This window comes from Vanacampus margaritifer, chromosome 2 (assembly GCF_051991255.1).
Source record: "Vanacampus margaritifer isolate UIUO_Vmar chromosome 2, RoL_Vmar_1.0, whole genome shotgun sequence".
NCBI classification, from domain to species: domain Eukaryota; kingdom Metazoa; phylum Chordata; class Actinopteri; order Syngnathiformes; family Syngnathidae; genus Vanacampus; species Vanacampus margaritifer.
The window spans coordinates 12,750,463-12,765,718 of record NC_135433.1 but is presented as its reverse complement, the minus strand read 5'-3'; the positions used below and the strand labels follow the sequence as shown (position 1 = coordinate 12,765,718).

General features: G+C 38.7%; 1 protein-coding gene across 7 annotated transcripts in view; it reads right to left on the bottom strand.

The window, feature by feature from the left end:
* Nucleotides 1-15,256, bottom strand: part of elfn2b (extracellular leucine-rich repeat and fibronectin type III domain containing 2b) — a 133,594-nt gene that overhangs the window by 82,940 nt on the left and 35,398 nt on the right. Inside the window, exons 1-5 of one of the 7 annotated variants that reach the window (XM_077557772.1) lie at nt 9,104-9,778; nt 8,612-8,669; nt 8,374-8,488; nt 7,638-7,745; nt 6,880-7,018 (exon numbers count right to left, since the gene is read on the bottom strand). The gene's annotated coding sequence lies outside the window, so the exon portion shown is untranslated. Of the gene's footprint in view, nt 1-6,879; nt 7,019-7,637; nt 8,878-8,929; nt 9,057-9,103; nt 9,779-15,256 lie in introns of those variants that run through there. The other 6 variants (XM_077557771.1, XM_077557769.1, XM_077557767.1 and 3 more) reach the window with 6 other exon arrangements.

Here is a 15,256-nt window from a genome sequence, read left to right as displayed (position 1 = left end):
AAATATTGTTGAGAGGGTTTCACCACATGTGACAGTATAAAGCTCTTTAATAAGTGAATGTCTATGCCAGCAGCTGGTGTAAATGAAGCAAATTGACCACTAATTAAGTCAGAGCTCTCAAACCGGATTTAGAGAGCATCTGTTGAGCCTTAGGATCTTAACCTGAGCATTACTGATTTGTACAGATTACTGTCACTCGAAGCAGTTTTTGACATTTATGTATACAATATATATATATATATATATATATATATATATATATATATATATATATATATATATATATATATATATATATATATTAGTGATGCACCGAATATTCGGCCACCAAAAATTTCCGAAATAAAATTCGAGCCAAAAGAATATGGCCGAAATAGGATGTTGTGGTGACGCAAGCAAAAAAAACGCTGCAAGCAAGAGTCTGTTTGAATCAAACAGGATATATATATATATATATATATATATATATATATATATATATATATATATATATATATATATATATATATATATATATATATATATATATATATATATATATATGAATATTTATTTATTTATTTTAACAAACAAAAAATATCAGTTTATCCATTTTCCATACCCCTTTTGCCAACATTTGGACAGATTCAAATCACAACACTCAATGTCAACCTCTTCTTTCTGTAATTCTTCTTGTGATTTCGTAAGAACTTTCCCAAACCAATAGGTAGTTGCAATAATAGATAGGGAGGTAAGTCTAAAACAAGGCGTCACAGAAGCTGGCATTCAAAGGGCTCCAGTAAGGTCGTTGTTAACGGGCTGCATTTATATTGCACCTCAAACAGCCTTTATAGTGCTGCTTAATTCAAACATTCACATAATGATGCCATATGGAGCCATGTGAGAAATGTTAACGACATTTACCTCTTGCTCAATGATATTTCAAAAGAACCACAGGGGAACGGAGAATTTAACTTGCAATCTTTCAAATCGGAGACAGCTGCTCAACTGAGCCAAACCTTTTGTGTTTCTCACCATCTTTGTTTCATTACTGCTGTTGGCCAGCATCTCTGCATTGCTCTCACACAAAGACTGCAGCGATCACAGCAAATAGGCACATTGACAAAGAGAGTTTGCAAAGGTTGATGATGGGTTTTCTCTTGTCCCGGTGTTTAAAGCCTGCAGCAAAGCAAATAAAGCAGCACGCCATCTTCCCATGACAAGTTGTTGCTGTCTTCTCTTCTAAAACCTCATCAGCGAATCATTGTCAGCTGCGACTCTCCATCTCTGGCCTGAGGGGGATCTCCCACAAGCTCCTGACATCCAGGGAATGACTCGAGTTGTGAAACATGACCGTGGTATTGATTGCACTGCAACAGCTGGTAGGCTGAAAGTGAAGACTGTACGCTACGGCCCAGTATGACATGTGGAGGAGTGAGTTAGTGAGAATGCATCCCAAGGGTTATCCCTTTTAGGATCTTTGCATAATCCCTCCTGTTGGATACAGAAATCAATACGGAGGTTGTGCCTTGGAATGTGGAGTTAGCGGAGGTGGGCCAAGCGACCCTGTTGAATACAGGATCAGAACGAACTGTAAACACGGTGTAACATAAGATTACATAATGTACATGGAGAACAGCACCGAGGGATGGCATCCATCCATTTTCTGTACCGCTTGTCCTCATTAGGTGGTGAGTAGGCTGGGGCTAATTTAAAACTGACTTTGGGAGAAAGGTGGGGTACACCCTATAGTCTGGGTGCTAGCCAATTGCTTGAGGTTAGCTTATTTTCAAGACTCAGTTGGGCTTTTATTTATTTAATTAGGAAAAGTATACACTGAAGCCTCTAAATTTGAACACAATCCATTGTGGGCGTGGATTAAAAAATAGTGTCTTCAAATGCCATTTTTTTTCTGATATAAAATAAAGATGAGACTAAGATAAATAACTTCAAAGCTTTTTCCAATAATCACTTCACAAACGTACTTTTTGGAATAATGGCTACAAGGTAAATCTTGGTTTCATTGGACCAGAACATAATCTCCCAAACGCGTGGGAAAATATGTTATAGACTGATAAAACTAATGTTGATTTTTTTGGGGCCATGATTCCAAAATGTATTTATGGCACAAACACAACATTGCTAATCACCAAAAGAAAACGAGAGATAGAGAAAACATGATTGTGGCATCATCATGCTTTGGGGCTGTTTTATTTCATCTGGACATGGGCCGGTTGAAAAAATTACAAGCATCAAGACTTCAAAAAAAGTAGCCAGGGATAGCACAAAACTTTCAGGTTTCTGCTAGAAAAGAGCCCAAATTTGTTAGTATTTTTTGTTTTTCATTTAAAAAAAAAATGTCAGGGAAAGCCTACTTAAACATCTGAAATTGATTTAGGGCACTTTAAATGGTGACAGGTGTGTGTTGACTTTCACTGCTCATGAGTTTGAATATGGTTGATTCTGAACACAGCTACATACCAGTTGTAAGACGGTGTGCATACTTATGCAACCACTTTGTTTCAGTTGTCTATTTTTACATCCCCTTTCGGGAAAAAACCCAAACACATCTTCTATTGAGTAATAGTTGTAGGCCATAGGTCACATGGTGGTGGAATACGTCTTGAAATAATCCTTTTTTTTTTCTTTTTCTTTTTTTTTCTGGCATTTGAACAGGGGTATGTAGATTTTTTTTAACCAGTGTACAATTTTTTGTAAACATTTTTTACAGTAAGAAGTAGGACAATAGAATGAATCCTTTCCAGTAGGTTATTGTGTGTGTGCCTTCTTTACCTGACTAATCACATATGCTGAAGTAGAACTAATGACCCGCCAAATTTGCTCCATAATTCAATTGACCTGAGGCATCCACGTGAATTAATTCAGTCCCCAAAGCCCAACGTGTGTTGGCCTCTCTGAGTGTTGAGGTCAGGATGCTTTAACAGCACTAATGGTTTTGGCTGTTAACCCTTCTTAACTGAAAAGGAACTCAATCAAGCCAAGACCTCCACCGACGTTTACCAAATTGTGGAGGGCTGTATATCAGTTTGGTTGCCTAACCACATTTTTGCAAGCTGTTTCTGAAATCAAAAGCATGGGCTAAGACAAGAATCAGGCACTTCAATTTGGAGCCACATTGAAACGCCAAAAGACTGTAAAGATATCAATATTATACAACCGGTACCGTATCTTTGTCCTGCATGTCATTCAAAGTCCTCCAATATAATAGGTTGACTCACTCACCTGTATACGAATTCAGTACGTACAGTATAGGGTGGTAAAGTTTCTCTGCTTTGTGGGTGTGCCAGCTTCTTTTCCAATTAAGCCACTATACCTATTTGTACTACTTATTAAGTGTTGAATATGTCCATGTTTTTGGAGACCACTTATTTAGTAACAACGCATGCACTTTAAATGAACTGTCAACGGTTCTCGTGAATAAAATAGACAAATGCAGTACTTTTGGGATTGGCTGATAGCGTTTTTGAACAAACTAGGTCGTTAGGTTTGTGTTTGGATCCAGTGAACATATAATCAGCTTCCTAATATACATGAAAGCCACCATTTTCTTGACCTAATTTGATCCTGGCTTCTTCCCAGACCTGCTCTCTTCTTTGGTGAAATACAGTCTTAAGGTTGTAGGCACTCTTAAGCAATGTCTGTCATCTAGTGATGTACAATTTTATTAAAACTGGTCCACTACAGTAAAAACTTTTATTTTCAAATGTTTATCGAGAGCTCCTCTGAGGTGAACCACTTGCCCATTCCTGGTCAACATAATCAGGAAACTCTACACACACAAAATAAATATTGGATGGCATAGGACAATTGGAATGGACGCAAATTGACAGTCCTCGATTCGTATTATCTAATTTACACTTAAGATATAAGCCTCCCCTCCGCTGTGTCATCACTACAGTAGTGTAGATTTTTTGCACAACTCTACTAACTAGACAAGCAAATGACAATCCAAACGATCCATGTTGTCCCTGTGTTTAGATGAATGGTGGTAATAACTGCTGCTCAGCCTTTTACCATCTGATTCCAGGCTACGTGAAAAGAAATACTTATTTTTCTTATTTTTATGTGGCTCAGCAAACACCAGCCTCACTTTGTCTTTGATTACGCCCTCACCTTGTGTTTTTTTTGTTCTGCTGCACAATATCCATCAGCTCTCAGGAGCACCCCCGACAGACAGCACGATGGATTTCCTGAATTATGACTAACATAGTTCAATACGGTTCTGATGAACTCCAGATTACAAAGAAACAAGGCAGTGAGTTTGCAAGGTAGGTGGTCATTATTCAGGTCTCCCAGGCCTGCCTCTTTCACTGATTTCCTCTCCCCCTCTTTTCCGCCACTGATCTGTGATTGCAATTGATCGGAGACTGCTCATCATTCCTCCACAAGCAACATTGGAAAGCATTGATATCATGAAGGAAGGTTCTAGCCGTAGATAAAAGCAATGGGACAAACAAATGCAGGGTTTTGGAGGGAGAACGGAGCAATGCAGGAATGAAGTAACTTGGAGAAATGGTGTGGGGCCAGGGCAGCTTCACTTCCATTCCCGATGGAGCTCCTGAATTCAAGTGGGCGTGGCCAGTGATTGATAGCAAAGGTCTTAGGAGGGGATTTCACTATTGACTGCAGCGAGAGCAAATTTACAACTCTCTATAAGACTACATACCTACTGGCAGGGTAGACTCATATTGTACTCTAAGGCTCATGTACAAAATATTGATTATTGGTCAGGGCAAATGTCCTATTGACAAATGTGTTTTTTGTTTGACGCAGCTGACACCGAATCCTCCTTTCCGTTAATAGCTTTTAAAAAAATCAACACCTACTTTTATGTAAATTTTGAAACCCAGGAGGTAGCATTTTAATTATTCATATTTGCATGGCAAACTATCAATAATAATAAGGTTTTACGTCTACTCAAGGAACAATTGACAACTCCCAAGAGCTATTCAGAGCAGCTTTGTTGTTATAATGTTTCCATTTCAGTGTATTTGACTGAAACAATGTATATACACTTTAATACACACTCACCAGAAACACACTATTTTTTAGATCACATTTGTGATCTACATACATCAGGAAAAACTCATTTACAAAGATAATAATGTTCAAGTTTACATTGTCTTCCACTGAGCTGATACTATACCATTTTTAACATATTAGAGGAAAACATTACCTCAGTATGTTTCTGTTATTCCATATACATTCATCTATTTTCTATATGCCTCATTTACCTTAATTAATCAATGTGCTAAACACCATGTCACCAAACAGCACAGTGACTACTCTGTCATTCTTTAAATAGCGTCTTACAAGTTTGAACACACATGTGATGGCTATTAAAGGATACTCCTTGGTTGTTCATATGGTCAAATTATTTTCAATCTTTTTCTATCCCCATGTCTGATTTTCATTGGTTACTTTACATTTTCTAAAGTATATTATTATTATTATTATTATTATTATTATGCTAGGAAAGGCAAGGCAAGTTTATTTGTATAGCACATTTCATACACAAGGAAAAACAACACCTATAAGCAACGACAAGCACGGTAGTTGAATGTGTTATTAGGGGTATCCAGCAAATTTGTCCATGTGTAGACAGACAACTATTCACATTTAAACCGTTACTGAGTGGGAACTTAACCCACACTGCCTGCACCAAATATGGGGTACCACAGGTGATTTTCTATTAACATCAAAATAAGCATCAACATTTGTATATAGGCCTTTTTTTTTTTTTGCTACAATGCTTGCATGGAAGGTCCCTATACCCTAGTAGGACTACTGCATGTAGAACTATAAATACATGCTATTGTGTCCCTTCCCAACCCCCAAATGACTAATGTGATCAGAACGTGTTTGCTCTAATCTGATCAAGCATGCATGTGCATAATCAAGCATGCAATCTCCCCAACATAAGGGAGGGGCACAGCCCACCAACGTGCTGGCTCAGCATTATGCGCTATCCATGGTTCTGAAGTTACCCACTGCGCTTCACACATGCACTACAACAACATATATGTCACTATTATGTTGTAATTAAAACAATGAACGGAGATGCTCATTTATCACTAAGTTATTATTGGACCTGAGATCGTCTTCCAAAAGTCCAAAAGGTGTGGGCGGTGATTGTGTGCTCCGGACACTGTTGCTGCCAGTGGCGGGAATTTCTGTTCTTCTCTCTCACACTCACTCACTGACATGCACACTATTACGAGCAGACGCAGGAGTGCTCAAAGCAGCTGACACCCTCCCAAGCCCTCATTGCAGGTGAAGTCTGCATGTACGTGTGTGTGTGTGTGTGCGTGCAAGTCAACAGCTCTGTTGAGCTGGGCCATTCACCCTCAAACACACACATGCACTCACACACTGCCAGTTTTATCCCCTGCGTGATTCCTCCCACGGCTCTAAATCCCTCTCGCACATCTGTCCATGGCGCAGCCCGTCCAATCTTTCTTTCGCTGCAAACCCCCCCCCTCCCATCCTTTATAAGAACCCCACCACTCCATCCCACCCCACCGCACCCCCTGCCAGACTCATTCCTATCCTCACTTTAAATCAATGCCCGTTTTAACCATGCAGAAATGGTCTTGTGGCGCACAGCAACTACAGCAAAGAAGAAGAAACAATCCCACATGGGTCATTCGCCAACACAGTTCCCATGCTTAACGCTGAACCCACGCTGCTGTAAGTCAGGGGGAAAAAAACAACAACCGAATACTGCGGGAAGACAGCTCAAGCCAGCGGAGAGAAAAGTCTCAAGTGCAGGCGCGCATGATCTCTCTCACAATATTTATCTTTGCAAGGCTTTATATCATTTCAAAAGGCAAGGGGTGTCAATATTAAAATGGAATGGATTTGAGTAGGCTACTGTACCTTTACTTGTTTCCTCGCCAAACAGTGCGTCCATTTGGCTGCAGCTAAAAAGAGGGGAGATTATTCTCTTTTTCTCATCCACCACCGTAACGTCGCAGGCTCAGCAGCAGTAGCAGCAAAGCGGTGGTATAGAGGATGACTGAGAGAGGGAGGAAGAGGGAGAGAGCGAGAGTGAGAGAGAGAGAGAGAGAGAGAGAGAGAAAAATATTTGAATTGCGCTGGACGTCTGTCTCTCTTTCTTATATCATACAAACAGCTACATGTCCTATTTAGATAAGAACATATGTATTTATTAGTAGTTTTGCATAATCTAATAAGCACCTACAAATTATGTGACAAATCTTCCTTTAAGCAGATAATATGCTAAGTTATTGATAAGGTTGAAAATGCATAAAATAATTGTGTCTTTGTTTGCAGTTGGGGTAATGCTAATGTTCACCACTCCAGGTGTTAAATTAAAGGCCAGGGGGCCAGATCAGGCCCACCACGTCATTGTATGTGGCCTGCCAAAGCAAATCATGTGTCTACTTCATGTTTCTTGCTGAAATCTGTTGCTAAATTGCGAACTGATTTTTAATAATACAGTGGAAGCTCGGAGTTTGAACGCCTTGGAACTCGTACAATTCAGACTTCAACCAAAATATCTGAGTAAAAAATGCCTCGGAGGTTGAACTCATTTTCCGAGTTTGAACAGCCAAGGAAAGCAAGCTAAGCCGAATGTACCTTCAACGGGTAGCCGAGTGATGCCGAATGCTCACCTTGCCGTAGTTGAGACGAAGCGTTGCTCATTTCCAGTCAGATTGTGAATACTCCCGGAGGTGCTCCATACATTCGTTGGTACATTTTGATTTTTCCACGACAATTTTCTTCGCCATGGGCCCAAAGAAAGACAACAGTGTTAGTGGCAGCAAAGAAAAACATAGTGCTACGAACCACAGTGGAATCAGGAAGGAGATTATCGCGCCGTTGTAACTACCGTGACTACTTCCGTAAATACTGGCATGAGGACCCCCCTTAGCTGTTCAACTACGTGCCTGACGTTATACAACGCACGGAAGGACCGCTTAGTAGTCTAATAATATTCCCAAGGTAAAATACACAAACTCAGCACTGAACTAAAGCTAGCATTAACATAGCATTTATCATCCACTGATGCCATCACACGACAACAACAAAAAGGTAAGGTGTGTTTTATTGTTTAAATACTGTACTGTACTGTACTGTAAATGTACGGATTAATTGCATTTTACATTATTTCCTATGGGGAAAAAAATATTTTCGAGGTTGAACAATTCGGACTTTGAACACTTCGCAAGAACGAATTATGTTCAAACTCCGAAGTACCACTGTACTAGATTGCACACTTTTTTTGTGTTAAAAAACACCTTTTGAAAATAAATTTAACAATAGTTGACTATTTTCAATTACTTGCAATTTCAAAACTAGTTTCCTATTAATCTGTTGTGTATATGTAAGAATATGAGTCAGTTATACATATTTATGTATTCAGTCATAACAGCCCTCTGACAGAAACCACAACTGCAATCTTGATTTGAAGACGCTGTGACCACCCGTACGCCACATGGCTTGTCAAAACAGTACCAACAACCTGTACATGAACAGACAATATATTAAAAGCAACAAAGTACAACATCTACATATTTGTTATATTACAGTGTGAAACTAATGCAATGTTCATCATTAGCTCAATAATTAATATAAAGGTTCTTACTTGCCTAACCAACTGAAAAACCTGCTGCATGACAGATGACACCTCTCTGCTTAGTTTCCTGTTGAAAGGAGTTACAGTGAGAAGAAAGACAAGTTACAGATTAACTTTGTTAATACATTCTTACACTATTTCACTTAATTTACTAAACCTAACAACATGTAACCTATTTTACCATTATTATTCAATGTTCTGTATTCAACTGTTATGATAGCATGTAAAAAAAATAACTTAAATAAGCTCAATTCATATACTTAAGCACTCATGTCCCGTTTCAGTGCAGTTGGTTAGCTTACTAGCATATATTAGCAACATACACACCTTGCTTTCAATGCTAATAGATGATTAGCAACTTAGCTTCAACGTTTGGGATGATTTGGAATAATTTCTTCAGTCAAACCACCTCTAAAGCCCATGTATACTAAGCTAAAGGAGTGAAAAACGACAGAGTGATACACATTCTGTTTGTTTTATTTTAATGGACATTTTACCAACCTGAAACAATGCCACTTTTGGATTCCCGCTCACAGCCACAGACTCAAAAGCACGGCTGTTGGCAAGTGGAGATTCTTCTTCTACGCGATGTATGGCTGTGTCTGTCTGGTTAGAAACATGGCGCGCTACCTGGTGGCGTAACTGTGAAACAGCGATCCAGCGATCCAACATATTATTCATTCATTTGTTTTATTGAATTGAAGCTCTGGTCAGATGGAAAAAGATTGTCTCGCCAGCACCTAACTAAATATTATGGCATTAAAAGAATAACTACTGAGGAAAATTCTAGAAAACCACAAACAGCAATGTCTGTGTCAAATAGAAAAGACCAAAATGCATAATGAAGCTACAAAATATCAAATGTAAAACGAAAGGGAAAAAATATACTTACTCTTGATTCACAACAAAAAATGGTGACTGCTGTTTACCTTTGAAGAACTTCTCACCGGCACGTGACATGCACATACTTTGCACATTTACGTACAATAAATACAAAGTCTGATTGTTTGAGCAGAAACTATTGATTGGACCTGAAAACAAAATTAACATAAAACTAACACTGTCAAATAGCAATAGTATTTGTAGTAGTGTAAAACAAACAAACCAGGAGCATGCAATTACAAAACACTCCAGAAGAAGTTGAAAGTGAAACTATATCACACGGCTAATAATTGATTACCTGGTACCCTTTTCTGAATTAGGTTAAACTGTATTTTTATGATATGCAATTTTGAGTAGTGCATTTCTGATTCAGCAGAGCCATTCACATTTTGTTGTTTCCCAGAAACAAGTGTTTTTTTTTTACTTTCTTTTTAACTTCTTTAAAATATTTTTTTGCACTGTACATTATGTAGGTAATATACAGTATTATATATATATATATATATATATATATATATATATATAGTATATATATGGTATATAAGATATAGTATAACTATAGAACTAATAGTACAAACAAATTGACCAGACAACCTGGACAAGACACAAGCGGCGTACTGAGAAACACTGAGAAATATGTGAGACTTTATTGAGATATTATCCAAAACTCCAAAGGAGACTAATTTGAGATTAAGTGCATGATATTGCTCCTGAGAAAAAGATGAGACACAGGAGCAACACACCTTAGTCTCAGTTTGGTCTCACACCAATCTCATTGTTGTCTAGGAGAAGTAAATGAGACATGTTTGAGATCTCAAACATGTCTCATTTGTCCATTTTGTTTGCCCTGGGAAAGGCTCTTGCTATTTACAGTACTATTGAAGTGAAGGAAATCAATTGATTTCTGATCATATAAGTAATTAATTACAGTCCATCCGTCACGTTATTTTCCTCAAGGCTGCTTGTAGTTGGCGTATTTGGAACACTTGGCTGACAAAGGCATGTTCAACTGCAAGCATGGTCGCAGTCGACGCAGTGAAAGCATGGACTGGGTCATTACTAATAAGGACGTTTTTGACATGATTAAGTGGAATGGATTGTATAATGACACACAAGAAGCGTGGACGAGCTTACACTTTGAAGTAAAGGGAAACCAACAGATTTATGATTATATATACATGAATAATGAGGTTATGTGCCTGAATGTTTAGTTCATTTCTGTTTGCGTTCTGGTTTTTGATCTTTTTAGTAAAAAAAACAATATATATATATATATATATATATATATATATATATATATATATATATATATATATATATATATATATATATATATATATATATATATATATATAAATACACAACCAATTCATTTAGGGAGGGCTTAGGAACATCTTAGGTAGGCTCGAGCCCCGTAAAATAGGTCTAATGACACCATTGCTAATTCGCCGTCGTAACATCAGGACTCTTGAGTATTGCTGGGCGATATGGAAAAAAACTTCTATCACGATATAGGCTATTTTATAGCACGATAACGATATACGATGACATAGTTTCAGTTCACATCACTTCCTGTTTAGCTAAGCTACTTTTTCTCCCCAGAGACTCATTAAAAGGCCAGCTGTTTTGCTATTGAAAGTTTGACGCGCTTCCCTTTATCGCGGTACCAGCAAGAACTTTTTAAAAAGTGTAATCGATCTTAAATTAATGTCAGTTTCACGATAATGTTAGCCAGTTAGCAAAGCGGTTAGCATAGCAAGGCTTCCATGTCTTTTCCCCGTTAATCACGCTTCGTAATCTGGTTGTGTGAACTACGATACTTGTAACTGAAGTAGTGTTTCTTATACGCCGTCACGGAGGCTGTGATTACTAACTTAGGAGCGGAAGCGCAACATATTTATTTGCAGTATTAAGCAGCCGAAGCTCGTTGCTATGCTGCGACGTAAGTAGTAGAACCGATCTCGCCTCGACTTGAGTACCACCGCTCGTAGGTAACGTAAGCATCCCAGCGAAGCTTTTGGGGGCTTTCTCCGCCGTCCAATTTTCAGATAAACATAAAAATCTGTGTTTTAATTATGCTAAAACTGCACATTTAGACCCGCAAACGGCTAAGCTTGTTTTACACAGTTGTCACTAAGTTATTTCAATGGGCCGAAAGGAGTACCCAGCATGCTTTGAGGTGGGTTAAAAAAAAAAGAAAAGTTAATTAATAATTACAGGTTTGTTGTTTTTCAAAGTAGAAGTTATTTGCATTTACCCACCTCGTTTTCTATTAATTTTCATTGATTACAAGCGGTTCAGATAATGGATGGATGTTAGATTTACTTTGGCACTGTAAACTTGTAATGTATGACGGCTATGTATAATTCACTGCCGTGTCCACTTGATTAGGCTGCCACTTGATGACAGTTGTGTAAAACAAGTATGCAGAACAAATGCTTTCGGCTGTCAAACAAGCGTTCTCGGTCACTTCTTTTTTCTTTTGCTGTAAGTGACAAATGACGATAGACACGATAGGAAGAAAATGACACAATATTTTTTTTTCTACCGTCTTCACGATAAATATTGTCATATCGCCCAGCACTGCTCTTGAGAATAGTGTGATTTTTTTTTTCTCAACCATTCTGGAATGCCCTACCTGAGGAATAGTTTTTTTTTATTATCCACAAACACACACTTACACAAACAAACTTTGGTTGGGAAGCGAACCCGGTCCGCCAGTACCGAGGACAAGTAATGCTACTCGTGAAGGAGAAACCGAAGCTTTCTGAAGCAGTGAATCAATATGAAGCAATGTGTCTAAATAGTTCAGTGTTATGAAGCATTTGCCACGAATCAGTGTGGTGAGTCATGACACTGCTTCACCACTGCTTTCTGTACCGCTGGCGCAATTGTGTTGAAGTGTTTCAGTGCTTCGAGGCATTTGATATAATTCAATGTAGTGACATCTGCTGGACAAAAATATATTTCATTTACATTCAGCAATAGGGAAAAATGTCATTAAGAAATAAGACACTCCTGTGTCAGTTTTAAATGAAAAAGTGAAATGCTTGTGCAACAGAAAATTGACGATGGTATTTGAATAAAATGCTTGTGACACTGGGACGGGGATTTGGATGTTTCACGGAAAACGTAATTTCTGCAGCATTTGGTTTCAGTCGTTCCTATGACATCTCCAGCTTTGGAGATGATACGTTAGGTGATTTGATTTATTTTATAAATCAGTGTATATAGTGTGTGAATGAATGCCTACAATATGTGTAATTGCAAATTAATCTATTGTGTAATAATCTAACTTCACCTCCACTGTAAAAAAAAAACAAAAAACTACTAAACTTTTTTTTATTATATTTTAAATTTTGCAAGGAGAATTTTGGGTACATTTTCCCAGTCTATTTATTTATTTATTTAAAAAAGTTACTAAACTGTTGAGTAGCAAACTCACAACCTTCTGCTTGGTAGGCAGACACTCTATCATGTGAGCCATTTTAGTTCTACAAATAGTAAAAATCCTTGTGTAATTAAAAAGCATGTAGGCTATAGATAGATAGATAGATAGATAGATAGATAGATAGATAGATAGATAGATAGATAGATAGATAGATAGATAGATAGATAGATAGATAGATAGATAGATAGATAGATAGATAGATAGATAGATAGATTGAAGGCCATATAATGTTTTCGAAACTATCACTGAAAGCAACCACACCTCACAGATAGATAGATAGATAGATAGATAGATAGATAGATAGATAGATAGATAGATAGATAGATAGATAGATAGATAGATGGATAGATAGATAGATAGATAGATCCAATGAAGATGATGATGCGTTTAGCCGTGTATATGTTGTGTATGATGTTTAAATAGTGAATTAGTGTGAAGAACATTTGTTTGGAAGGTATAACTCACATTATGGTTGTAGGCTAGCAGGCTAGCTAGCAAGAAGCTACAGCGCGTAGCATGTCTCTGGACTCTCAGCTTAAATTTTCGCTTTCAGAAGGACGAATGAGTTGCAGCGAATACCGGTCGCCATTTCCTCCTCCCGTCCGTAAAGCTTTTTCAAACTGCCCGCGTGTGGAGGACACGACTAGTCAGTTCATTTGTCCCCACCTCCCCGACATGTAGCAACGGTCCCACGTGCAGGCGTGCAGCCGTGCTCTCTCGCTCTGTCTCTCCCTCGCTCTCTCTCTCGCTCCCTGTCCCTCTCTCTCTCGCCCTCGCCCTCTTTCGCACACTCTCTCATCGGAGAAATTGTAATCCTTTGAAGTAATCCCCATTTTTAATAAATGTACCTGTAATCTGATTACATGTAATGGAATACAGTAAAAAAAAAGAAAAAAAAAGTAATTTGATTACATAACTGCGGTACCTGTATTCCATTACTCCCCAAGCCTGGCCATTATAGGCTAATGTATTTTTGGTGTGACCAAAGGGCGCAAAAAAATGGCTTGAAGGTACGAGGATTCCACCTGACACCAGCAACACACCAGGAGTTTGTTTGTTTTATTCATTTTTTCCTTTTCGGACACATTATCACAGGTTACATTGATCACATAATATCATTTGCAACATTGACATCCGAAAGAAGGGCTGACGGGTAGAAGCCATGGCTTATTAGTAACCCGTCCCCATCGATTCTTACTATACGCATCAGTCATATACATTGATTATGATTGTCATTGTTTCATATCGTTATCAATCTCAGACTTAAATCTGCACACTCCTCGCTCAGTTCATCTTGAGGAATGTCTGTGTGTAAGTTGCAGCTAGTACCAATCATTTGGAATTGGTAAATAGTTTCCCGGACGCCACCAACAGGCCACCAACCAGTCACTAGATGTTCCACCAGATCCAGCGAGATGACCTATTGTGATACTTCTGTCACGAGCGCTCGACACCTGCCGAGTGTCTGCTTCGAGCGTAACATCACTAGATGCTACCACCTTGCCACCCAGAGCCCTAACCGAGGAAATTAGAGCGGCTTCCTCAGCAGAAAAGTTGAAAGCTAATCCTGAAATTCATTTTACCCTCTCACATTTAGTTAACTCTTTGAACGCCAAAAACGTTTAATAACGTTTAGTAAAATCCAAATGAGTGCCGCCAAAAACGTTAAAAGACGTTAACTATGTTTTTTAATGGAAACGGGTGGAGGAAAGCCTTGGTCATCTGTGCTAAAAGTATCAAGCAGATCGAGTTAGTATAATGACTATTTATGGGCACTAGATGGCAGCGATGACTCTCTTTGGACAAGATCGGGTAGGAGTCAATAGTAGAAGACGTGAGGCGGAGCTAGAGTGTTGAGGGGAGAATGGCTGAGGAAGCGAAAATGGCGACCGGTTGCAAGCAGCTCACACTTGAGCATTTTTTTCAAAGACGAAAAGCATCGACCAGTGCTAAAGAGCAAATTGATGATGATGATGATGGTGACTCCGAGGTTGACGTCGAAGTTGATGCGTTGACGTGGCGGCTTCAACCACGTCGTAAAGCCTCACCGGCTAGCGATGCTAATGCCGGAAAACGTGGTGCACAACCGAGCACTTATGCACAGGCGGACGTTCAATCGGACGATGAAGAGTACCCTGAGTCCAATGCATATTCATCGGAGGAGTGGGTACAGTCTGATCACGGAGAAGACACTGGTTCTGGACTACGATGCCACCATGAATGGAGTGGATAAGATGGATCAGAACTTCTCTTACCCTCCATTCACGCGGAAAACATTGAAATGGCACAAAAAATGTGTTGCCTATCTATTTAAAAAAAAA